Source organism: Acanthopagrus latus, chromosome 3, assembly GCF_904848185.1.
Source record: "Acanthopagrus latus isolate v.2019 chromosome 3, fAcaLat1.1, whole genome shotgun sequence".
Classification (NCBI taxonomy): Eukaryota; Metazoa; Chordata; class Actinopteri; order Spariformes; family Sparidae; genus Acanthopagrus; species Acanthopagrus latus.
The window spans coordinates 9,579,049-9,603,011 of record NC_051041.1 but is presented as its reverse complement, the minus strand read 5'-3'; the positions used below and the strand labels follow the sequence as shown (position 1 = coordinate 9,603,011).

General features: G+C 41.0%; 1 long non-coding RNA gene across 1 annotated transcript; it reads right to left on the bottom strand.

Annotated features, from left to right (window-relative positions):
• Window positions 1-4,027: 4,027 nt before the first annotated feature.
• On the bottom strand, window positions 4,028-17,556 carry LOC119017436. The gene is made up of 4 exons (XR_005074426.1): window positions 17,361-17,556; window positions 15,609-15,663; window positions 12,820-13,052; window positions 4,028-5,750 (listed from the first exon to the last, which is right to left on the bottom strand). It is a non-coding gene; the product is annotated as an uncharacterized LOC119017436 (long non-coding RNA).
• Window positions 17,557-23,963: the final 6,407 nt, after the last annotated feature.

The following is a 23,963-nucleotide window of genomic DNA, read 5'->3' as shown; positions in this document are numbered from 1 at the left end:
CTCTTAAACTCATTGGAGTCAACTTGTTGGTTTGTCAGCAGGATTACACAAAAACTTCCCAACAGATTTTCACAAAGCTTGGATGGAGCACGAGTTTCGTCACAGAACAGACCCAATCAACTTTCCGTGTAAAGAGACGGTTCCAGGAATAATTCTCATCTCCTATAACATGCAGAAATCGGGCATACTCAATTTTTCTCTGGGAATAATGTATGGAGCTTGATAAAAAAAAAAATCGGGTGTATCTATGAGTGAGTACAAAAGGGTGCTGTTGGGTCTTGGCGGAGGTATGCGCTCTACTGAGTCCCATCCTAGTTACTTAGAGTGAAAGAGTAGAAAAAAAAACATTTGATGCCTACTTTTAGTACATGACAGAAATATAGTGCAAAAAATGATCTGTATTTAGGATCACTGCAGCCCTAATTCCTGCACACATAGTGACATTGACTCTAACAGGTTACATCTCCATATATGCAGGATACATGTAGTGAAATTTAAGATGTCGAAGTATTTTCTTTAGAGCTGGAATAGTTCATTTAACAAATTGCTGTAGTTTAGCGCAGATTTATCATAGATTAACCCTTTTATATTTAAGTTTTTCATATTTTCTCAAAAATACCAAACATTGCCAGTGACCTAGACTTTAGGAAACACTGGACATTTTCTAATTAATAACTGAGAAAATAATCTCAATGAAAATAGTTGCAGCCCCATTTTTTGTGCCACTAGTGTGAATATAAATGTCGGTACACTGTTGGCTAAATTTATAACTTCACACTGAGGGATTAAAGATTGGGGGACATTGCTTTTTGTTCCCACTTTTATGTCTTTTGTAATGCAGAAATCGACAGAAAACATCTGTTTTATCCAGTTTGGTGTTGGGTTTTTTCTCCTGTGAGTTTCCATGTAACAGGTAGACTGAGACAGAGGCGGGCGGGGGGAGTTAACATAGACACATTTGAAGTCAGACAGGATTCATTTTGTCTTCATCACCTCGTCATTCAGTCGAGGGCTTTGCCGTTGAACTTGAACCCAGTTCCCTCACACCGCCTGATTTCACGGTGGCAGCCTCGAGCCCTCCAGCACCTCCCCCGTCCTCTTCCCCCCCTTCCTCCTCACCCTCAGCACCGTGCCCGTCTTTGTGAAGCTGTCTTCCTTGACTTTCCGCATCCCCCGTCTGGCCCTCTGCAACCTCTCTTCCATCTCTCTCCCCCTTCCTCCCTCCCTCCCCTCCCGCGCAGCCATTCTTCACTTCTGGGTCGGGGGGCTCCAGGAGACGGCCCACGGGGACTCGCAATACAGAATGCTAATCAGGCCCTCCGCGGCACTTCCCACGATTTTCCTCCCAGACATGAGCTTTTGTTTTGTTATTGATTCCATTATAATCAGACGGTTCTCGTAACTTTCCTGCTGTTTGGAGGCCAGTCCGCAACGCTGACTGCAGCACGGGGCCTACCTGTCATATGGCCCTCCTCTCATTCATTCAGGATTTATGTCTCGCATTTAGTGAAAACAATACAAATTATCATATTTACTAGATCTGCGGAGTGACTTGTGCTTGCAGTATTAAAGGGTTTTTTCTCTTTTTTTAATACACTGTCTTTGAATTAAGGTTTTGGCGGCCTAAAATTTGGCATTTTCAGTCTCAAGAAATAATACCCTGACGTGAACTGAGAAAAGTGTTTTTATCTTGTCAGAAACAGACTAAATCTACACATGGTCTGGATCGGTCTGTAATTAAGCTCCTGTAACAGACAATATACTGTATAATTTGTGCAGCTGATACCAGCACTGTGTGTTTTTCACACTGGGACGTCTGCCAGGTCTTTTTTTTTTTTTTTTAATCAGATCTGCTGCCAGTGTCCACATGCAGCGATGCAACGTAGTTAATTTGTATTTATTTTACTGTTATTTGCACAGGGGTACAGGAGGTTAGTTGGGCACACGTTTTACTGCAGTGCCACATTACTAGATTATATAAAACGGGCCGCAGACATGAAAACATGAAGAGCGGATTACAAAATAAAAGAGAAAACTGACAAAAAATAATATTCAGGCTCAGTGAAAGCATTGTAGTTGCACAGAAAAAATTGATTTTAGGTGACATTCAGAGGTAGTGCATACATTCTGCACTCAAATAGGAGGACAGATACTTGTGTGAAAAAAGACTAGTAAAAGTAGAAGTACAGCTTCGACTTCTTGACTCAAGTAAAAGTAACAGCACAGGCTCCTTTCACAAATGGAGAACCTCGTATGTCAACACTTGAAAAGAAGCACAAAACAATCATAAAAATACTCAACATTCAAACTTCTTTTTTCGTTCTAAAACATCAAATTTGCGTTAACGTCAATCACTCCTGTGGTTCGAATTTCAGCCCTGTGCAGTGATTCAGAGGAGAGTTGCGCATTACATTCCCTTCAGAGAAACCACTTAGAGTGAGTGATTCATATCTGTGGCATTACGCGTGAAACAAAAGCGCAAACCTCTCTCCTCGATGAGACCTTTGGCCCTACCGTGTTTGTGAGCCGAGCGAGGAGCTCGTCCCTCCAGATGTTCCCGACCGTGGCGTGCAGCAGCTGAATCCACTGGCCTGCATGCATCTCCTTCCGAGCAGCTGTGCCACGCTGTCCCAGACGTGCAGCACATCATCCAGATGTGACTCCTGTGCAAGTGTACAGCGCGTGTAAACATTGATCAGTGATCGTGTAGATGCGGGTCTTGTTCCGTGTTCACTACTGGAGCGTTTCCGACTCCAGACTTTTCTTGTGTCTGTCCTCTTGATTTACCTTCATCGTTCAACAACTGAGTCGTGATCCTGAATTCATAAACAGGTAATGAAACCTAATGATGCTCATACTCCAGTAAATGATCAGCAATTTATAGAACGTTTTGATCCAAAAATAGGCCTGCAACTACCAGTTATTTTCATCATCAATTCATCTGCTCTTTTCAATGATGAATCGATAATCATTTAGTCAGTGAAATGTCAAGAAAATATGACAAATTAGCCAAAAAATGATGTCTTCAGGTTTTTTTGTTAAACAGACTATAAGGATTCTTTGGATCAATCATAAATGACATTTAACCTGCAAATGTTTGACACTTTTGCTCCAGAAATGACTTGATGAATCGATTAAGAATAGCCAAATAATTTTCTTTGTTTAATTAATTAACTGTGCAGTTTGTTAATTTGTTAACGCCATCTTCAAATGCCTACTCAGTTTTCAGGCAGTTTCTCAAAGTTATATCACACAATAATCATTAAATATAGATTAGATTAGATTTTTTTTTGCCATTTGCACAGATACAGGTCAGTACAGGTACACTGAAATTCTTATGTGTCTCCCAGTCATCTCATAACTACAGAGGCAAATAAAGGAGCAAATACACATGTCTGATTACTGGAAACTGAATAAATGCATCCTCTGTGACAGACAGCGCTGGTTTAAATCAAAGCTGTGAGTGAATATTAGAGTCAGTTGTATAGTGTGAGTCCTGCCGGGAACAGCTGGGCAGTGAAGTAATAGAGTAGGTTGCGTTTTCAACAGTCACTGGTGTGCCATCGAGCAAGGCAGTGAGCCCCGATGATCAGCTCTGTGAGAAAGTGTTGGAACTGACCTGAACTTTTCAGAGTAGAAAACAGGAAGCAAACTATTTTAGAGCACAAGTGCCCCGTGAAGTACAGCATGCAAGGAATGAATCCACATCGCACTGTAAAGAACTTCCTTTACGTTCTTTCTTTAAAGAAAACTCCACTGTTTGTTTTTGTTTGTTTTATGAACCACTAGGGCTCTATTATTTCTTTCTATTTGGGGGAATTTTTACATGTTTTGGAGACTAGATAAATCATGTATATATTGTGTGGGGCACAACATATAATCTGTGCTCAAAATGTGGCGAAATGGTCAAAATAACTTTTTTCCATTTTATGTTGACGATGTAGAAGAAGAAGAAACATGGCGCTGTTTTGTAAATACGGATGTAATTTGTGAAATAAATACATACATAGACAGTAATTGTCTCATTGTAAACATTAGTACTTTTATTGATTAACTGCAGAAGACACAGTTGCATAGTACAACAAATATCGAGCGCATTAACAGCAGCTCGTGTGCAAATCAAGCTTATAAGACTCCCGAAACAGAAGATCATAGTGCATTATGATAAAATCAGTTACATGAATCCCTCTAAAATAGTATTGCACATATCCGCAAGTTCTCCAGCATTAGATCAAAACAAAACTCATTCAGTGCATTCGCGTAATCATAATAAACTGTCAGAGATGATTCAACAAACAAAATGTGGAATTAAAATGTGGGGTTGTGGAATAAATCCAGATTTCTTTATCTGACTGATTGTCAAATAAAACATAAAAAAACACTCTTTAACAACAGCACAACACACACATTGCACCTCTGCTCATATCATGCATATTCATAAAACATCAGCATTCACCACGTTCCTCTCAGACAAACCCGTACATTAGCTGCTGACGCGCAAACACTCACACAAATAGTGCAAACATAACAAAAACTGTCACTCATTTCTTTTGCATAGATAAAAAAGTTAATATACTGTAGTTATAATTGCACAAAACTCTCTTGATTAGACATACACTAAAAGTAAAAACACAATTTGATAAAAATGATTACATGTTGCAATGAAATTATGCCCCCATCTAAAGGTATTATACACAGAGTAAAAAATGTTATGTAGTGATTGGTGGCTTTTGAATAAAATTTACAAGACCTTATTTAAACCACCAAATCATTTTGTACTGTAAATCATCTGGATTAACAAAGGTTATACTGCGGTTAAATCGGAATGTACTCTCGTATACAGTTATGAGATGGTAAATTGCGAAAAAACAAAACCTGCTATATAAAAACAGTAAAGGATTGATATGAAATTCATAGTTGATGGATCAACATTTTTGACACTGCTCCAGAAAAATAATTTCAAGTCATTCAAGTACTCCAGTCACACAGATTGTCAACAACTCAACTGAAACATCTAAAGTTTAACATGAGACAAATACATAAATGTAATCGCTAATTCGCTAGGATTTAAAAGATAAGTGAAAAGAAAAGATAAATGAACATGCAAAACTACATTTAAAAAATCAACAATTTAAGATCTAACATATTAAGAGCATCTATTGTTTAACTAGTGAACTAAACTAATAATTAAAAACATTGCAACAATTTGTTAGATGGTGTGTGTGTGTGTGTGTGTGTGTGTGTGTGTGTGTGTGTGTGTGTGTGTGTGAGAGAGAGAGAGACAGAGAGAGAGAGATCAAGATCGAGTGATCTAATCTCTGACCTACATGAAAATCTAGTGCAGATGTTTCCTGAACAGCTGTGCAGTGCAGCTCCCAAGAACACAGTGTACCACACACACACACACACACAGATCCACTTAGAAGTCCTTTACTCTCACAGTTTCAGCCTTGTGACGGTCAAATGTCAGTTTGTCCACTTGTATCAAAGTCTTCTGGTTTGCTTCTTCGTCACTAAGATGTTCTGTCGCAGCAGCAGCAGCAGCAGCAGCAGCAGCAAAAACTGACTCCTGTATCCACTGACAGTTTTAACTCTGTCCACTGTCAGGTCGTTGGAGACAGCTGCTTTCCAAGAATCCGTGCATCTCCGCCAGTATATCAGCAGTAAACGACGTAGTCCTGTGTGACTCACAGTCCAAAGAGCGGAGGGGCAAAAATCAGATGATTCCCAACTCCAGATGGATCACACACCTTAAAAGAAGAGACAGAGGAGAGGTCAAAAACAGCCTGTTAATAAGCTACAAGATGTCCTGATACTGATAATGCCTGTACAGTATGTGGAGCAGAAAGACTGTGTGTGTGTGTGTGTGTGTGTGTGTGTGTGTGTGTGTGTGTGTGTGTGTGTGCATTTTTAATAATTTATTCAAATGATGTTGGTGAACCAGTTGGCTCAAATCCCAACAATTCCCTAGTTGCTCTGATTCTACTGTGTTCAACTTCACTGCATTTACATTATAGGAGCGGAGACAAGTAAAAAGATATAGATCCCAGGGGACCATCTCGGTTAAATAAGCCTCCGAAGAACGGCATCTACATATGCAATTAATTACCCAACACATCACACACATATCCTATATTACTTGGTGGAAGGGGGGGGGGGGGGTGAGGACAAAGCTTCCTAATTCTTGTATATAGATTGTTTTTCAAAGCATTTTAATGTTTGGAAACTACTGATTTAAGTTTAATTAACTGTACATTAATGTCTGTCTATTAATGGTGGTTATTACGAAGTGTTGATGATGTTATATTTGAGGATTGTTGTAGCCAGATGTTTGAGTGAGGGATCATGTGCACGGACTCGAACATTCATGGCAAAATTTTGTCTCGGTGTTGCTCGCCTTTCCGAGTGGCCTTTTTAACACTTGACTGTAAGCTCCTATTCGCTGCCCGTAGATGGCACACTCATAACAGAAAGACCAAACTCTCAATGGCATAAACAACCGAGACACACACGCGGTAAAATGTACCAACAACAATTCCCCCAAAACTCCTGAAAACAGCCATGTCTGTATTTGCCAGTCTAGACACAAGCTGCTCTCCCAATCACCAACATCTCCTCTCCTTCTCCTCCTCTCCTCCTCCTCCTCCTCCTCCTCCTCCCCCCTCCTCACCCCCACTATCATTGTCTGAGCCACCAAAGTGTTTTTTCCCACGCTTTATTTTTCTCCGTCCTGTTTGCAGCCAGGCAGCAGCAGCAGCAGGAGGAGGAGGAGGAGGAGGAGGAGGAGGAGGAAGAGGAGGTGGTGGTGGTGGTGGTAGATGAGGGTGGGTGAGTGGGGGCTGGGGGTAAGAACTGATGGGGTCGCCATGGCAACCCCACATTGGCATGCCCCTGATTGGACTATGTGGTGGCTAATTATTCAGCGCATATGCTTAAAAAAAACAATAAAGTGGGACGTATTGAAATGCAGAGCCGAGCATCGCATGGTGCACGATTAACATACGAGCGCCCGCCACTGCTTTTGAAGAAAAGACGCCTCAGTTTACTCCATGTACAACTTGTGAAAGTGTTACATTTGTACTCATATTTTATGTTAATGTTCAATGTATTAGCAAAATCTTAAAGAATTAAAAAAAAAAAAAAATTGTCATCGTTTGTTTGCGAAACGTGAACTTTTTGCCATGAACTTTACACTGCTGTGTGAAAAATCAATTAAAGTGAATACATTTATGTATAAGGAGATTAATAATTCACGTGTAAGCCTATTTGCATGTGAGGATTGACACAAACTTTACATTGAGGTTGCGAAAAACTAAAAAAACAAGAGCAGCATGCTAATGGCAGGCCTTTGAGCACTGGCATGACGGACAAATTGTGTGTGTGTGTGTGTTTGCGTGTGTGTGAGGATGGAGGGTCTGCTGTGTGAAAGAAATCAGTGGGGTAGGGGTTTGTGTGTGTGTGAGAGAGGGGGGGGGGGTTAGGTTAACAATGGCCGGCATTGTTTACCAATCTCCCTCGTCCATTAATCAGGACGATCCGGGTCTAATTGGAGTTTTGGTTAAGCTGGTCTCCAGACCCCCGTTCCCTCCACTGGCCTAAATAATGGCGTTATGCCACAAGTGCCGCCACACATTGGGGAGGACAATGTGCCGCTTGTCTGAGGGCCCAGGATAGGATCCCCACCCTCTCCTCTTCCCCTCCTTTCTTAGAGCCCCCTGCGCCCCCCAAAATAAACCTCACACAGAAAACACAAAGAAGGCCTCTCACTATTGAGATCTCACTGTCGCAGGGACCCCTCTCCTCGTCTGTCTGGCCCCCGCTCCTCCTTCCTCCGTCCAGCCTTTCTCAGTCACTACACTGTTTCCTCCCTTAACACATAGGTGGAGGAGTCACTCATAACCTAATCCCTGTGGTTGGCTGGTTTTCAAATGTTGTACAAAAACCTCCTAAATCCAAATCAGGGTAATCTTAATATTTTCACACCAGCTGAAGGGCTGCGTTTCTCAGGCTTGTAAAAACCTTTAAAAAATTTAGAGGCTGTGTGTCAGAAATGCTCAAAGCAAGACCAGAAAAGCTGGCACGATGGTTTTCATCCAACAGCAACAGAATGAGAACTAACTGTATGTTAATGTAGCTTATTTACAGTTAAATCCTGAAATGTAACTGTTTACACAACAGACATTTATCTGATCTGTTGGCTTGTGAAACATCAAAAATACACTGTAAAGCTGAAAATAAGTGAATAAAATACTTTTGACCTGCAGGATTTCCCTCTACAGCATTAGGGAGGTTATTTAAATGTTATTTCCAGTAAAATCTCAAACTTTTAGACATTCCTCAAATCCAGAAATGTGGTTATTGATAAATAATTTACCCTGCAACGTATTTCCTTCATCAAGATGATTATCTGATTATTTTTTTTAGACAACCCCTAACTTCAGACATTCCTCCAATCCAGAAATCAGTAAAAGTTAATGATCCTGTGTTAAATTATCCATAAAGCAACATTTCTTCTATTGCACATGTGAGAAAACTAAATGTGCTAACAAGCAGAGATTTATGAAGACCACTGTGTTGCTAATTACGGCTCCTTGTGGGTGTCAGGGAGCGTGTAGGTGTTTTTTTCTTTTTTTTTCTTCTTCACATCATCAAACGAAGCTGTCTGTGCAGCGTAAATATTGTGTGAATGCTCCACATGCACATGAAATAATGCCAGTTAGAGCAACTCTTTCTAATCGAAAACCCTCGGAATAATCTAATTAACGTTCCAGAAAAAACAAGCAGACGAAAAGGAATATTTTCAGAGCGTGTGTGGAAAACCGCAAAATGGTCGATCGTCAACGACGTCTGCAGAGGGACTACGGGCACGACGAAAGCGACGCAGGAACCGCAGCTGCCCTTAAAAATGCCAGCTTGCCGACACTGAAAAAGCCACCGGCTCTACGGTTTCCTCCTATCTCATCCCTTCCCCGCATGTCTCTTGGGGCGATCTCTACAATTAACACACTGGCAGTAATTAACACTGTCTTGAGGCAACCAATGGCGCGGAAAGGATGGAGGGCGCCAACATAAAGTGGGGGGAAGGTGCAGCGCTGGCTATCCACGTTCCCCTCTTTTGCAGCTGCCATTTTGTGCCAGTCTTAACACCTAAGATGGTGGCAGGACTGTGACTTGCCGTGTGGGAGAGGAGGACAAACTGGCAAGGGAGGGGTCGGAGGAGAGGAGGATTATGGGATTGAGGAGGGAGATTCTTATTTTCATTCTTCTAGTCGGTACATTGCTGAACGGTTACCAACACGGGTGGGGTGGAGGGGGGGTAGGCGGAGAGACAGAAGGAGGCATAATCGTCAGATTGCTGCCCTACATGCGCCACACATAGAGGAGGAATTCTCCCACACATGGACACACAAAGAAACACACACACACAAACTCACATGTCAGAGAGGAAGAACAAAGTGTTTGTACAGTGTGGGCGCGAAACACAACACCCTGTGATGGTCTGTTTGTGTAAAAAAAAAAAAAAAAAAAAAACGAAAACGTGTAATTTACATGTGCTTAATATACGGCGCACACATCCAAACACACACATGTGCCCATGCATGAACACACACACACACACACACACACACACACACACACAAACAACCAACACAGCCGTTCTCATGGTATGGTCTGCCCCTGAGCATGCAAATGACATTCATTATGCAAATGCATACAAATCAGAACCAGCCATCTGAGAATCCAAGCTGGGAAAAAACGAAAAGAATAAAATTAAATGAATGAAGGGGAAAAAGCAGAGAAAAGGGAAGAAGGATGATTTGGAAGTGTGCATGTAGGGGAAAGTAATGACACTTTGGCCTGAACATATCAACAGAAAAAAAAAACCAAAACTATTGTTTGTTGGCAGAAATTAAGGTTTAAAAACATAAAGAGCTGGATAAATCTTAATTAGCTGCGGGCGTTGATACTGTATAAACAGGCGCATGAAAAAGGGAGCGGTATTTAAAAGTTTTAAGATCAGATCTCACAGCCTTATTTTCAAAGACGCTAAGTGATTTTTCCAGATGAAAACACGTTTGCATCTTAATTTTGCAGATTTTACGTTCCTAGAAGCTGCTCATACTCAACAAAGTTTCATTAAAAATGGCACAGACGGATTGACACGCGACATTTTCCCTCACTGTCTTGTTGACGCCACACTGTCGCCCTTGTTTGTGAGAAAGTCTGCATGGAAAAGCAGCAAAATCAACTGCGGAAGAGCATCAACTGGAGGGAGACACTAAATGAGGGCAAAGTGCTGCTAATTGCCTCTCAAGGTGTCCTTTGTTTTGCTTCACCTCTCTCACCAGCACAGCTTCTGCATGAAGCACCTGCATTATCAGCCTTCATGAATCACCCGAAACCCTTAAACTCTCCCAAAATAGAGGAGATGGTTGTGTCTCTTGCCTGGTTATTAAATTTGGTATCTAACTGGCTAAAATACTTGTGCACACTTTTTAAAAATAGCCGGTATGTGGAGTTACAGTTAGCAGGTGTCTGAATGTAAAAGGCGGCAGCTGAGTGTAGTTCACACCTCATCTAACAACAACAAACAGATCTCCCTCCTAAAAAAACAAAAAACAAAAAGGATCCAGGAGAGAAAACTGTGCTAAAACCAAAATTTAGCCAATTATCTTGCATTAATGAAAAGACAAAAAAAAACAAAAAAAAAAGTCTAATTAGAATCAGATTAGGGCCGGAACGAAGTGCAGTTAGACAAAGAAATTCCCGAGCGTGCGCAATGTGTTTGTGCATGTATGGCTGTGTATTGTGTTTAAGAAAAAAGAGGGAGGAAGGGAGAAAAAGAGGCCAATGACAAAAGGGAAAAAACGTTTGGGATTTTCAGGGTGCGAAAGTCTTAAATCTTTAAAAGCAAATCAGTCTGTATCAGTGTCAGCATCCTCACAGGAAACCTGATTTGATTTGATTTGTGATCACTTGGAGAGGCCACTCATCTTGAAAAATTACAGACTGGATTCAAGGCTTTAAATCTCCGAGGCACAGAGAGTAATCCTCTTCTACTGAGTATAAAGCGGTATTAAAGCATCATTTCACAACTTCTCGTTATCAATGGGTGGGATTTGCCACGTAAGAACATGAAAAAAAAATGTTTGTCAATGGCACACTTGCCAGTTTTGTGTCCTTCTCACACTTGACACTCGACTCAGCCTTTAGTGTCCAATTTTGGCTACACAGTTTAGTTTAAGCAGATTAAAAACCGTGGGAACACATTTTTGGGTCGCAGTCAGCAACGCTTGTCCTGCCGTTTATGTTCTTTCCGCTTTGCATCCCTGCAGTGATTCATTGCACTTTTGTCAGTTTGATGCATTTCCGCCTGAAGCTCGATGTTTGGACAGAATACTGAAGGATTAACTCCACACTAGTAAAACAATGGGAGGTAATTTATGGAGAGAAAAAGGCTGATTTATTAAAAGAGGTGGAGGCATCGCAGTGTCTCCAAAATCTGTTTACCAAGTGGACACGATGACGTGACTCCTGTAGATTCTGTGTTTCAAGAGATGAAAACACTTTTTTGGCTGCACAAATAGTAGCCGGTGTGTATTTTATTATTAGCTGTGTTTGTCGTTTCACATATGAGTGATACAACTAAAATGTTGAACTTCTATGTTTTCGTCCTCATCAACTTGTGGCTAAACAGTTTGTTCTATACCACTGATGTTGTACTGATACACTGGTTTTCAAGGTATATGGTTACATGAAAACTGACAGTTATTGTATATTGTATCTCATGTACAGTGTGTATCGTCCATGTCTATAATGTGTTATAACACATTATGAACATACTCCCAGTGTGGTTAAAATTCACCTAGTGCTGTATGATCATATTCAAAATGCACATTGTAAAGCATTTTATACTTGACTTACAAGGTCAAGTATCAGTACTTTATAAATCCTGTTCACTCACTGTTTTTGTAAGAATCGCAGTGTGTTAACGCTCTTATAATTGTAAGCCATTACAATCACTATTACAATGCATTACAATCTCGTTTTAGGTTACTGTAAGTGGCCATTGGGTGCTTTCAGTAAAGTAATAACATCCCCGTATTTAAGGCAGATATTAAACATTACAAGCTGGTTATAAGTTACTGTGAGTGGTCGTTGTTGAAGAAAAGTGAAAGAAGAACATCTTAAAAAACGTGATTAAAAACATACTTAGTAACGTATACTAACATACAGTGAATGGATTATAACGTCTATATGTCTATCACAGACACTGGAGTGGTAATGACTTGATTAATGCTGTAACACTAATAAATATTCATGAGTGCTTATAACTATGATGATGCAGTGCTATAGACACATTATAAGTATGTTCATATTGATGTAACACATTTTAGACATGGGCTTCACAGAAATTGTCACCTCAAGGTTCATGTCTGTGGGGATGTATTCAGCAAAATTATGACAAAGTGCCTGTTTAAACAATAAAACCCTTCAGTTTGCAATCCTTTGAGAGTCCCTGTATCTGATAATAATGATAATAATAGTGTTCACGTGCATCGTAATACTGTCAAACAGTGATCTCTCTTAATTTTTCATACCTTTGCAACCCTGTATGCCACTGATTCGAGACAAGTTTGTGTGAGGAAATATTCACACACAAAAACTAAACCTCACCACACCAGTATGACTACGTGTACAACAAGCAGATTGGATGTGTTTTGTGAGAATAGAGGCGCTTGATTATCTGTGTTGCCTGCTGCTCATTAGCTCCTCTCTGAGAGCCCCCTCCCCACCTTATGTAACACAGCTTCATACCTTCACGTCATCGGCTGGCATCGTCCGAGCCCACTCCTCTCTGCTGCTGGCGCTTGTTCGTTTTATTTAGCTTTTCCTTCCTCCGTGCAGGCGTGTAATGGGATTCTTGTTACTTTCGGTTATCTAGCTTTATGAAGAATGTACGTCACTCATACAGCTAGATAACCAAAGATAACAGACAACCCCTCAGGCCTGCGGACGCAGCTCTCAGTGACGCACAACGTCGGACGCACCTGTGAGGGCAAATGATGACAGGGAAAAATGCTTAAAGGGCTAATTCACCCAAACAAAGCTTCGTTCAATGTGGGTTTTTTTTTTCACATTATTCCAGAGGTGGAAATAATGACATTAACGGTCATAAATCTGGAGTGTTAGTGCAGATGATTTATCGCATGGCGTTAAAAACGCCTCAGTGAAATGAGATGAAAAAAACAAGCATGACTAAAGATTCACAGGGGATACTGCTGAGAAAACACATTTTCCAAGCTATTAAGTGTCTTTTTTTTATATGACTGAAATGTGAATGGGTCCTTATAGGAATTCGAAACAAAGCATTATAGCCGACTATCCAGTGAACTAAAGACAACAACAATAAAGATCTTTATGAGGGGGCTCCAGAAGCCGCGGATGAAATAGCACTTAGGGGAATCGTTTACACAAATACTGCTGTAAAGAAAATATTAGAGCTGAATGCAAATGGGAAATCTCCTGAAAATTGAACGCATGCATTGATTTTACAGCAGGGGTAAATACTCAAGCACTATATAAAGGTATATAAACGGTATTCAGTCTATTTTAAAGACAAGTCTGCTTATATTTTTACTGCACAGGCGAGCGTTCAAAGACTGCTGAGCATTATTCGAACACAATTCAAATTAAACTCAAATATTCCCTAAATGTGGACAAAATACCTTGTCACTTAAGCTCAAAGGGTTGAATGTGTAAGTGCTGCAGTTAAACTGATTAAATTAGGGCAGCTATATGAATTAATCTATACAAATGTGGCAACAATGTGGATAACAATCTAATTTATACTACTGAGCAATATTTCCAGACCCTGCCATCTCTACTGCACATTTAATTAATGTGTTAGAAGATACTTCAGCAAGATGCTTATAATATTTTGAATATTTAAGGTATTTATTTAACCTATACTTGAACATAATATCTATAATACACAATTATATTTTTAAAAAAGTACGTTATTTAGACACACAACCGACTACACTGTAGTGTGTTAGTCCAAAATTTTACATACAGTAAAAGAGGCTTTCCTCTATTTAATTTTTATCCTTAAAGTGCCATTTTTTATTTTTTTTTTGAACGGGGTCTGGCGAAAGAGTGATAAGAGTGGCGAGTGACGTCACAGGCATCGCCGGCTTTCAATTAGTGCGTTTGCGGCGAGGTGTGATGGCACACGCCAACACACACACACACACACACACACACACACACACAGGCCACTATGAGGAGGACGTTGCTTCTTACAGCTTCGTGGAAATCAAGCGCTTCTTCTCAGAAACAGTTGAAGAGCTGCAGGTTGTTCACAGGTAAATAATATTACAGGACAACGCTCAGCTGCTGCTGCTGCTGCTGCTGCTGCTGCTGCGCGCTTTACAGGTTGTATTTTATATCACGGCTGCTTCCTGAAAACGTCTCCTTGCGCGCTGGCTTTGGATTATCGCCAAATAAAATCCATTGTAGTAGAGTCACTTTGCTGTTTTACGCTCGCAGGCCGTGACACACTCACACGTTTCAACATTTACACTGTATTTATTTAAAGCTTACAGCCTTTTGATGTTTTTGTGTTTGACATTTACGTGTTTGTCCTTCTTCTCCTCTCTAGTGTGTGTGTGTGTGTGTGTGTGTGTGTGTGTGTGTATTGCTGCAGCTTATGTGTTCAAGTGGCTTAAAAAATGAGTGTGTGTGGATTTTCTTCCTTTCTGAAAATGTAAAAAATCCGACTTGATTTTTCGTGTCGCATGAAACTGTGGCGTAATGATCGTTTTTATATTAAGACGCTTTTAGATTTTGCTCTCCCTAAAATTCTCTCAAATCTAATTTGAAAAACTAATAATTATTATAATGCTTCATTTCATTCCATTTCTTTTTTTATTTTAGGTTATTAAATTGATATAATTTGAGCTTTTTGTTGATTTAAGGCAGAATTAGATAAAATACTCCACTGCGAGCGGCTGTAATTAGACAACTTGTCTTCAATACACTAAATTAAAACTGTATTTTTTTTTCTTAATTAACGTTTGATGCATTTGGAAACCTCTAACGCAGATTACATCACAAGATACAGCGAGACATCACGGAGCTGTTTAAGACGCGCACTACAATATACAGAAAAAAAAGAAGAAGAAAGGCGTCATAGGTGTCAACTCTGTGTAGTTTTTTGTAAGTTGGCAGCAACACGGTGAGAAACGTTCTGCTTTAATAGATTGTCTGGAGCATAAAAGGCTGCTGTAAATGCTGCGAAATGTGAGCGGAACAGAAAAAGGATCCAGAAAGGATTTTAAAATGATTTCCAGGAGTAATCAATTAGTTCCACACAGCGTGCTGCTGCTGCGTGGACGCTTGGTTTCCAGTGTGTGTGTGTGTGTGTGTGTGTGTGTGTGTGTGTGTGTGTGTGTGTGTGTGTGTGTGTGTCAGAGAGGATGTTGGGTGTTACACTGTATGGATTTTCCTAATTTTCCCTGCATCGAGTAGCTGTAAGCCTGTTAAAATTGCGCGCAGCTCTAAGTAAATCCACGGGCCAAAGGTGAGAGAGCGTCCATATTCACCTGGAGGTCGGATGAAGTCATCGTCTTCATTTCTTGGTCTTTCAGGTGAACGTTTCTGCAATAAAACACAAAAGGTAAAAAAGTGAATTTTGGGGATGGGAGAGAAGTCCTATAAACGTCCCAAGAGGGAGGCTGAATGACGCACGAGTGTGTGTGTGTGTGTGTGTGTGTGTGGAGAAAAAAATCCCCGGAAAACACCCTGCGTGGGAAATCTGCCCACTAGGTCATAGAGAGCCCCGAGCGAGTCCAGTTTGTGTAGGTTGGGCCCCTGCAGCTCCACTGACTCTGCAGCAGAGATGCTGCTGCAGACCCCCCCCCCCACCTTTCCTCTCCCAACTAACGAACATTACAACTCGGGGGTGGATTTACATTTTTCACCTGCGTGCACCTGTTCGGCCTGATTGCAGAGTCATGTTCGCTTGCACACGATTTGCGCCCGTGCGTCATCGTGGCTTGGACCCTGTAGTCGTGAGTTCAAGGGCCTCAGCGATTAAGCCCGATTACAACAAGGGAATCTGTTTTTCTGTTGCCAAAGAAAAGTCCTTAAGTAGAGTGAGTTAAACAGCTGCAGCTCGGCGCCTCGATCACAAATACACTCACTGTAATTAAGCACAAATGCCACAGGAAATGTTCAGCACTACAGAAATAAAACACGCATGAGATGGGGGCTCTGACTCTCCACTCACACAGATTAAGCAGGGCCTTATGTAAGAGCTCTATGCTGCTACTGTACTGTATAATCCCAGGCTGCAGCCGCACGCTGTTGGGTTCATGTACAATAATCACCTTTGCTTCTTTTCAATCTTTTTTTAAAACATGCTTTTCCCTCCTCAGTGCGTAATATGCTGACAGGAAACAGGCCGAGCGCAACACAACACAACACCGAGCTGTGAAAGGTTGCACTGCACTGCCCGAGGCCACCGTGACTCCCCACCAAAAAGACAGGCCTGTGGCAATGTAAGGTTGTAATTACACTTCATTAAAATCCACAATTAGTGTTCGCTGTCCGTCCAGTTTGCGAGCCGAACTGGTGGAAATGGTGCAACGTGGACTTATGTAATGTTTGGGAGAGTCACAACAGAGAATGTGGCTGATTCCGGGTCAGCATCACAGAAAGGGTTCAAATTTTAATTGAACGTTGCTTCGCGGGCTCCAAAACATAACCAGAACTTCAAGTCAAATAAAAGCTTCCTCCTTAGTGTTTTCTTGGAGTCAATTCCTCCTCAAAATGCAGGTGAACCAGGCAGTAAGAGAGGGAATGCAGATCCTCATTCTACTAATTAAGATGACTTAACTAGTCAAACGGCCTTGAGAGAAGCAGGAGATCAGCCCACTGAGCTCGGCGCTCATTCTGCTGACACCTGACCACCTCAGGACGAACTCTCTCGGACAAAAGTGGCTGCAGCCACAAGTGAAACTACACGTCTGCTGCCGTCAGAGGATGCTCAGCCTTTATCTCGGATGCTGCTGCTGCTGCTGCTGCTGCTGCGCACCGTCCACACAGACCTTAAACTGGTCCAAAGCCTCACTGGAGGAGCATGAAGGATGGATTTAGCTGGCTGTAGCTCCACACTTGTACCACAATGGGCTTAAACACATAACACAGTGTGTTACAGCCTAAACGCGTCTGATGCTCGCCTCTGCTGCGCCGCTCCTGCAGCTTTTTTTTTTTTTCCTTTTTTTTTTCTTTTGGTACAAACTCGCACTCAAAATGCCAACAAAATCACTCATAACACAAAACACGGTTCTTACTGTGTCCTCCTCAGATGCAGATGCGGGTTTGGTTGAGCTCCTGGTAGGCAGCGGTCCCTCCGGACGTGCGGCATGCTGGGAGCCAAGTGAGCGCGTTCATGAGCGGCGTATTGAGCTTTGTGGCGACGGCGCATCGTGACGTCCCGTCGGCCCCGTCCATTTTTTTCTTTTTTTTTTCTCTCTTTCAAAATCTAACGGGTTTTTTTTTTTTTCTCCCCTCGCAGGGCTGTCCTTCACATCCACAGCCCCCGGTCCTCCCCTCGCCAAACAGGAGAGTTGGGGCTGTCCGCCTGGCTGGCTACATCTCCTCCACCGTTTGTCTCCAAATGGTTTAACGTCTCATTTGTCCTAAACCATATACGCCGTCCAAGGCCCACCCCCTCCGTGAGTCAGTGAGGTAACATTGTTCCCACCCTCCGAGATTTTTGATATTATGCAAGACGGCCGATGTAATTATAATAAGGACCTATGGCAGCGCCTCTCACGCCCCCCAACAGACGCATGCAGAAGTGCATGGTGGCACCGTCATTCATTCATCCAGCAAACATCACTCGCATGTCCTAAACGAGCTTTTACTTACTGTGTGTTTCGTCTGCATGACTTTACACAGCTAATAGGAAAATACATTTTCCTATTAGATGAACTTAAATGCCAGATTATGAATGAAACTTATCACCACATGGAACGCAGCTCATTTTTACCTCACCATGGTCTCACATTTTGCTGTTTCCAACCCTTAAATGGGCTCATATTTTGCTCTAGTACACAAAACTGCCATTCACAAATGCACTGAAAGCCAATATGAGTATTTACTTATGATTGCAGCACAGAGGAGAAACGTCACTTTAAAGGAGCACGATGTCATTTTGGGGAAGAGTTTGAGAAAGATCTTCATTGGCTGATTTTTTTTATTTTTTATTCATTTATTTATTTTTTAATACCTAAACAAACTAAATCAACAAACTGTCTTCACTTTCATCACTGAGTAAACGGAATAAACAAACTGACCTTAAAGGAAGAGGATTCATGCTGTTTTACTTTGTTTATAGGTGGCGGACCCTGCCACCTTTCTATCTATCTTCAAACAGCGTTCTGGGGACCGTATTTTTTCCTCTGAGAACAGCTTATTTTTTCAGTTATGGAAACGTCTGTATTACTTCATTGATATTGTAAATATTAACACTCTGAGTGTGAATTTCCTCTCCAAAACTACACACTGCGCCTTTTAATATTTCAGATGGTTAAACGTCGAAAGTCTTTGTATCTGGCTTCTCACCCAGAATTGACATATCTCAAAGGTGCCGTTGTCTGCAGCTGAAACTTGTGGAGACAGACTCGAGAGGCGCTCCGGCTCGGCTGATTATCATGATAATCGCACCAGAAATCTATTGAGTCCATGAAAGACGAATCCTCTCAAACTTTATTGTATTAAGGTCTCAGTCTGTATGTGCAGCCCGTAGACGTGCTCATCATTTGCATTAAATAGGTTAACTCAGTCATGTTGATCTGTCTAGACCATGTCAGTGTGGGGAAGTACCTTCACACACACACACAGGCCCAACTGTTGCGCCTCTTTGGCACAGACTGCAAATGTAGGCTATGTTTCAGATAATGTTTCAGATAGTAGACTAAATACACCTATTCTTGAATACTTGCAAGAAATGTTTTATCTAAGATCTATTAGTGGTATTTTGGAGCTGTTGTAAACTGTTAGAATACACTTTGGGTCGCCAGTTTGTGAAAAATGTGCTTCACTGTTTTGGGCCACTTGCCTGCCAGAAATAGGGGGTTGCAGAGTGTCTGGACCAAACCCCATTTAACTTTTGGAGCATTTATGGCAGCACTGTCGGGCTACATCACTGGAGGTGTTTTCACAGCCTGCCAGAGATGTGGACTCAAGTCATCGTGACTTGGACTTGGAGTCGACTCGTGTCGCTGATTTGATTACTTGCAATTTGACATTCGGCACTTGAGATTTCAAGTATGCCTGTTTTTTGACCAGCTGTCAGTATTTCCTTATGTAAAAGTGAGCAGGAGGTAATGTGTTTCTAATCATTGAGAGGAAGTTAAAAAATACTCTTTTTTACAAACTGATTTGCATTTTGTTTGATTACATATTGTCACTTAATATCCATAAGCTAATTAAGATCCAAGTAAAATGAATTGCCATTCCTTTTTAACAGGTTAGATAAATTGGCCAACAATATCATTATTAGACAAGTTGTGCCTCATCTTTTCTTTCTATAAAGATCAGATACTCCAGGTAAGAAATAAGCCATTTTGACCTGAGACTTGACTTGACTGGCTAAAGAATAAAAGACCTGGTAAAAACCAGCATAAAACTGCTAAGGACTCAGTGTGTGACTTTCCACTTATAACTTCACTTTTAAGGGTCTTTCATTAGTTGTAAGCTGAAACTATGACGTTTTATCAAAGAAATGCTCTCTCCTATCCCACATTTCTGATATCTTTAGCCATCAGAAAGAAGTTCCCTCTTAATGTGCAGTGAAACATCTTGACACAAGTAAACCAACGTTAAACGTGAAACACAGCTGTAGTTTGTAGCAGCTGTAAATCGACGGAGGACTGGCGGAGCCGAGAGATGCTCTGCTAACGGCCTCACGGATATTAACGTACAATGTGGCCTAGCTGTGTCTTTCTGCTGTTGCTACGCATGGACGGTCCAGAGACATTTATCTGTGTTGCTGGGTATCCTTTGTTAAGCGTGGGTATTTTACAGTATATAATCAACATTGTGCCCGTAGCATATTTGTAGGCTACCTCTCACCTCACTTCAGATATCCCAGTAGGCTTCAGAAACCCATTTTCGACACCAAGGCAGTCTGAGTGCTGTTTTTTCGGTGCCAGTTGCCTGCTATGGAACCAACACATTGCTGGTATAGAACAAAGAACCACTTTGGGAGCAGATTAATCATGACTAAGGACCAGCTACGTATGACTGCTATTTTCAAAAAAACAGAGCTAGTGTAATGTCATCTGAATTATCCATGGGAGGATAAGCAAAAGGTTTTCACCGTTTTCACGTATCGAAGTGACAGTCATGGATGCCATGCAGTAATGACAATCAAAGCCAGGAGCAGCACTTGTGAATGGTGGATGCAGTCGACCATAGTTGTTCTTAGCAATGCTGGGAAATCGGAGACTTAATCTGGATGAATGGCTCTCATGCATGCGGAGAAGCAAACCGGTTCCTAAAAGGTTCACGGGTTGGATCAACCCAGATCCAGCAGTGGTTGACTTCGGTTGAGACGGGGTAATAGAAGCCTACTAGGAAACAGCACCTAAACTTTATTTATACAGCCCTAAATCACAGATTTGTCCTGGAGTGACTTATTAAACTCGCAGTTCATGAATGATCGGCTATAGCCGAGGGAAAAACTCTCCCAAAACTGAAAGACCTCAAGAGGAGCAACAGAGGAGGGATCCCTGAACACTGTCGAGACATTAGAAGTCAAATATACAGTACAGGCTGAAGAACAGCAATATATCAGAGCCAGTTCAAATAGAGCTAATGAGAACTTGATTCGGCCCTTAATATTACTTTCCTCTCCTGGCCTGTAGCTGCAGTAAACCTATACAAGTCAGTTTGCTCAGAACTATAGAAAGTGTACAAGCACTACTTTTCAGTTATTACCCTTCCCATTCAAGATGCCTGTCAACTGAAATACAGAAGTAAAAAATCAAAACTTTTTATAAGGCTCCAGAAAAAGATCAGTTTGAGTGTTGGATATAATTCTGATATAGCTTTTTTTTTTTTTTTTAACAACAGGTTATATTTTACTTGTCCCAGCCTGTGTGTTGGAGTAAAACCTACAGAGATGTGGTGCCTGTAAATACTCAAGTAGGCTACAAGAGAGTCACCTCAAAGCACAGTGCCCTCTGTGTGCTGCTGCTGCTGCTGCATGTATCAGGAGATAATGTGTTTTAATTACATTATTTAAGACGTGAAGTGGTTGATATAACTGGCTCCGTTGCCATGGCCACGACACTAGAATCTAACTTTTGTCGTTTCTGACAAAATCGCAGTTGACTTTAATTCCCTTAAAGTCGTAACAGAGAGGCGGAACGATCGCTCGCTGCCCTGTTGGTAATCGTAACGCGTTGCGCACAGGCCGTGAGAAGCAGACAGTCTTTTGGCTGGTGGGTCACAGTCTGTCTCAGACCCTCCGACAGCAGTAAAGCACCCTCACCACCCCTCCATTGTTTTACTGCTGCCAGCCCCCCCAGACACCCTGCAGGCTTCGCTGAGCACAGCGGCGGCGCACATGTGCGTCAAAAAACGTCGCTTTTACGGAGCCAAATGTCGGTACAGTACAGGTGACGCGCACACAACCTCACCTGGTGTCACTGTAAATGTGAGCTGGGATGCTTTTGCCTGGCCACAAGGATTCAATGCGTGTGCCTGTGTGTGTGTGTGTGTGTGTCTGTGCCCGTGCACGCAGCGACCTGGCACCCTTTCACCCCCACGTCGCGCAAATATTCAAATGGGGAACCTCTGATTTGAATAGGAGCTTAATGAGACATGGTGGTGTATAATAAATGAAAGAGGGGTCCTTCATGAGATGGAAGGCAGAGTTATTTCAGAAATGTTGCAAGCCTCTTTAGGAATTATGTGTGTTTACATATAGGAATACCAGAGAATAAATACAATAATAATATGAAGAATAAAGTGCAGGAGGATCTGTGGCTGTTGGAATACAGAACTTTTTGTCTGACAGCCAAAACTGTCCAAGCTCCTCAAAGCCTGAGCATCAAGTCAACTGGTGGTCCATGAAGAGGAGCACCAGCCGGCTCCCCATCACTCCTCCTGTGAAATGTGTTGGGAGTGGATTTACATAATGTGAACAGTCAAGACTGTGGCTGCAGATCGAAGTCTCTGCTGTCATGTGAAAACTGGAGAATTGCTGCTAGAATCTGATTCAATCAGGAGGTCACAGATCTCTACGAACACTTCTGAGTTTTAAATTCTAGAAAATAAAAGCACCTGTTATGCAGCATCTCATTTTAGATCCCAGTGACACCATGACCTCAGTGCTTTCTGATCGTCTGAGATCAGGTGATCATTTTTACTTCCTTGCATTTTGGTGATGCCCTCGGCGTCTCTGGTGTCTTTCTCACAGCTGATGAAGCAAAATGAGATCAGTTAAACATCTTGTGTGATTATTACTCACATGAGGGCTTTGTGCAGCATTTCACTTGATGTTTTTGTATTGTTTATTAAAGGATCTTAGTTACCACAAAAAAAGAGACAATGCTTCAATTAACAAGTTTTAACTACATCTGGAAGTGTTTTTAAAGGCATTTTCTTCCATATTAAGATCCTTACAATAAAGACTAGTTAATATGGCCTTGACAAGTCCTCGTCAGTGTTAATGAGACTATTTAAGTGTTAATAACTGCAACATAAACACTTTTATTGTCAGATTTAAGAGTTAAAAGAGTTTATAGACTGCAAAAGAATGTTAATACAAGCCTCATGACTGTCTTGACTTTATTATCTTACCCATTTTGTCTCTGTTAAAACTTTTCTAAGTTTTTCAGTTTTTCTTTCTCCTGTTCTTTTATTATGTATTGTTGAGTTTTCCTATTTTAAAGGCCCATGTTGGGATGGGCATTGCAAATATAGCTTTGGCTATAGATACTGTGGCTCATGGCATCAGTTTATACTACATACTTGTCCCCATACAAATACACGTTGAATAATAGCATAGGGGTGAAGTTAAGTTTTTAGTTGACTGGATGCGCGCTGTTAAAAACAGCCAGCCACTTAGTATTCCTGCAGCAGCTCCTTTAGGTTGACATGGATCCTACAGACACACTGAATGAGGCACAAGACTTGATAGATGGATAAATAAATATACTTGTACAATTTAAGTTCTACTTCATTATATAAGACATTTTTTATGTCAATTTCCAGATTAATTAAACAAGTCTTTAGTGTAAAAAAGACCATGAAAGAGATTTTAATAGGGAATTATTTAAAAAAATAAAATAAAATAACTTCCTCCAAGAAGAATGAAAGAAAGTAAAAATATTCTTAATTTTTGAATATCACTTTGATATTGTGGTTGCTCCTGAACCCTATTTAATCTGATACTATTTAAGAATTTTAGGTCATTTTTTATGAAATAGGTTATTTAAATTCTCTGTTTATTGTAAATCTAACCATTTTTTTGTAATAATAACAACAAGAAAAACGGATATTAGTCTGATTCGATTTTGGACATTAATGTTAACAACATGGAAATAAAGCGTGCATACATAAAGAGTGCAATTACATTTCGTAATGAGGAGATTATGAGACCAACAGGTGCAGCTTCAGACTTCACTGGCAGCAAGTTTACAGACATGTTTTAATTTAAAGGATATAAGTTTAAATAGGCCTAAATACATTTAATATTTCTATATTAAAAGTTTATATCCTTGAGAAGTTTTATAACAGGATTTGATTGTTTTAAATAATTTCTCCATCCCGCAAAGAGCCTCAGCTAACCCGCACTGTCCTCGTTTTATGTTCTTTTGTCAAAAACTCGCGAATTATTTTAATCATTTTTGAGCATTTTAAGATTTTAAATGTTTTTT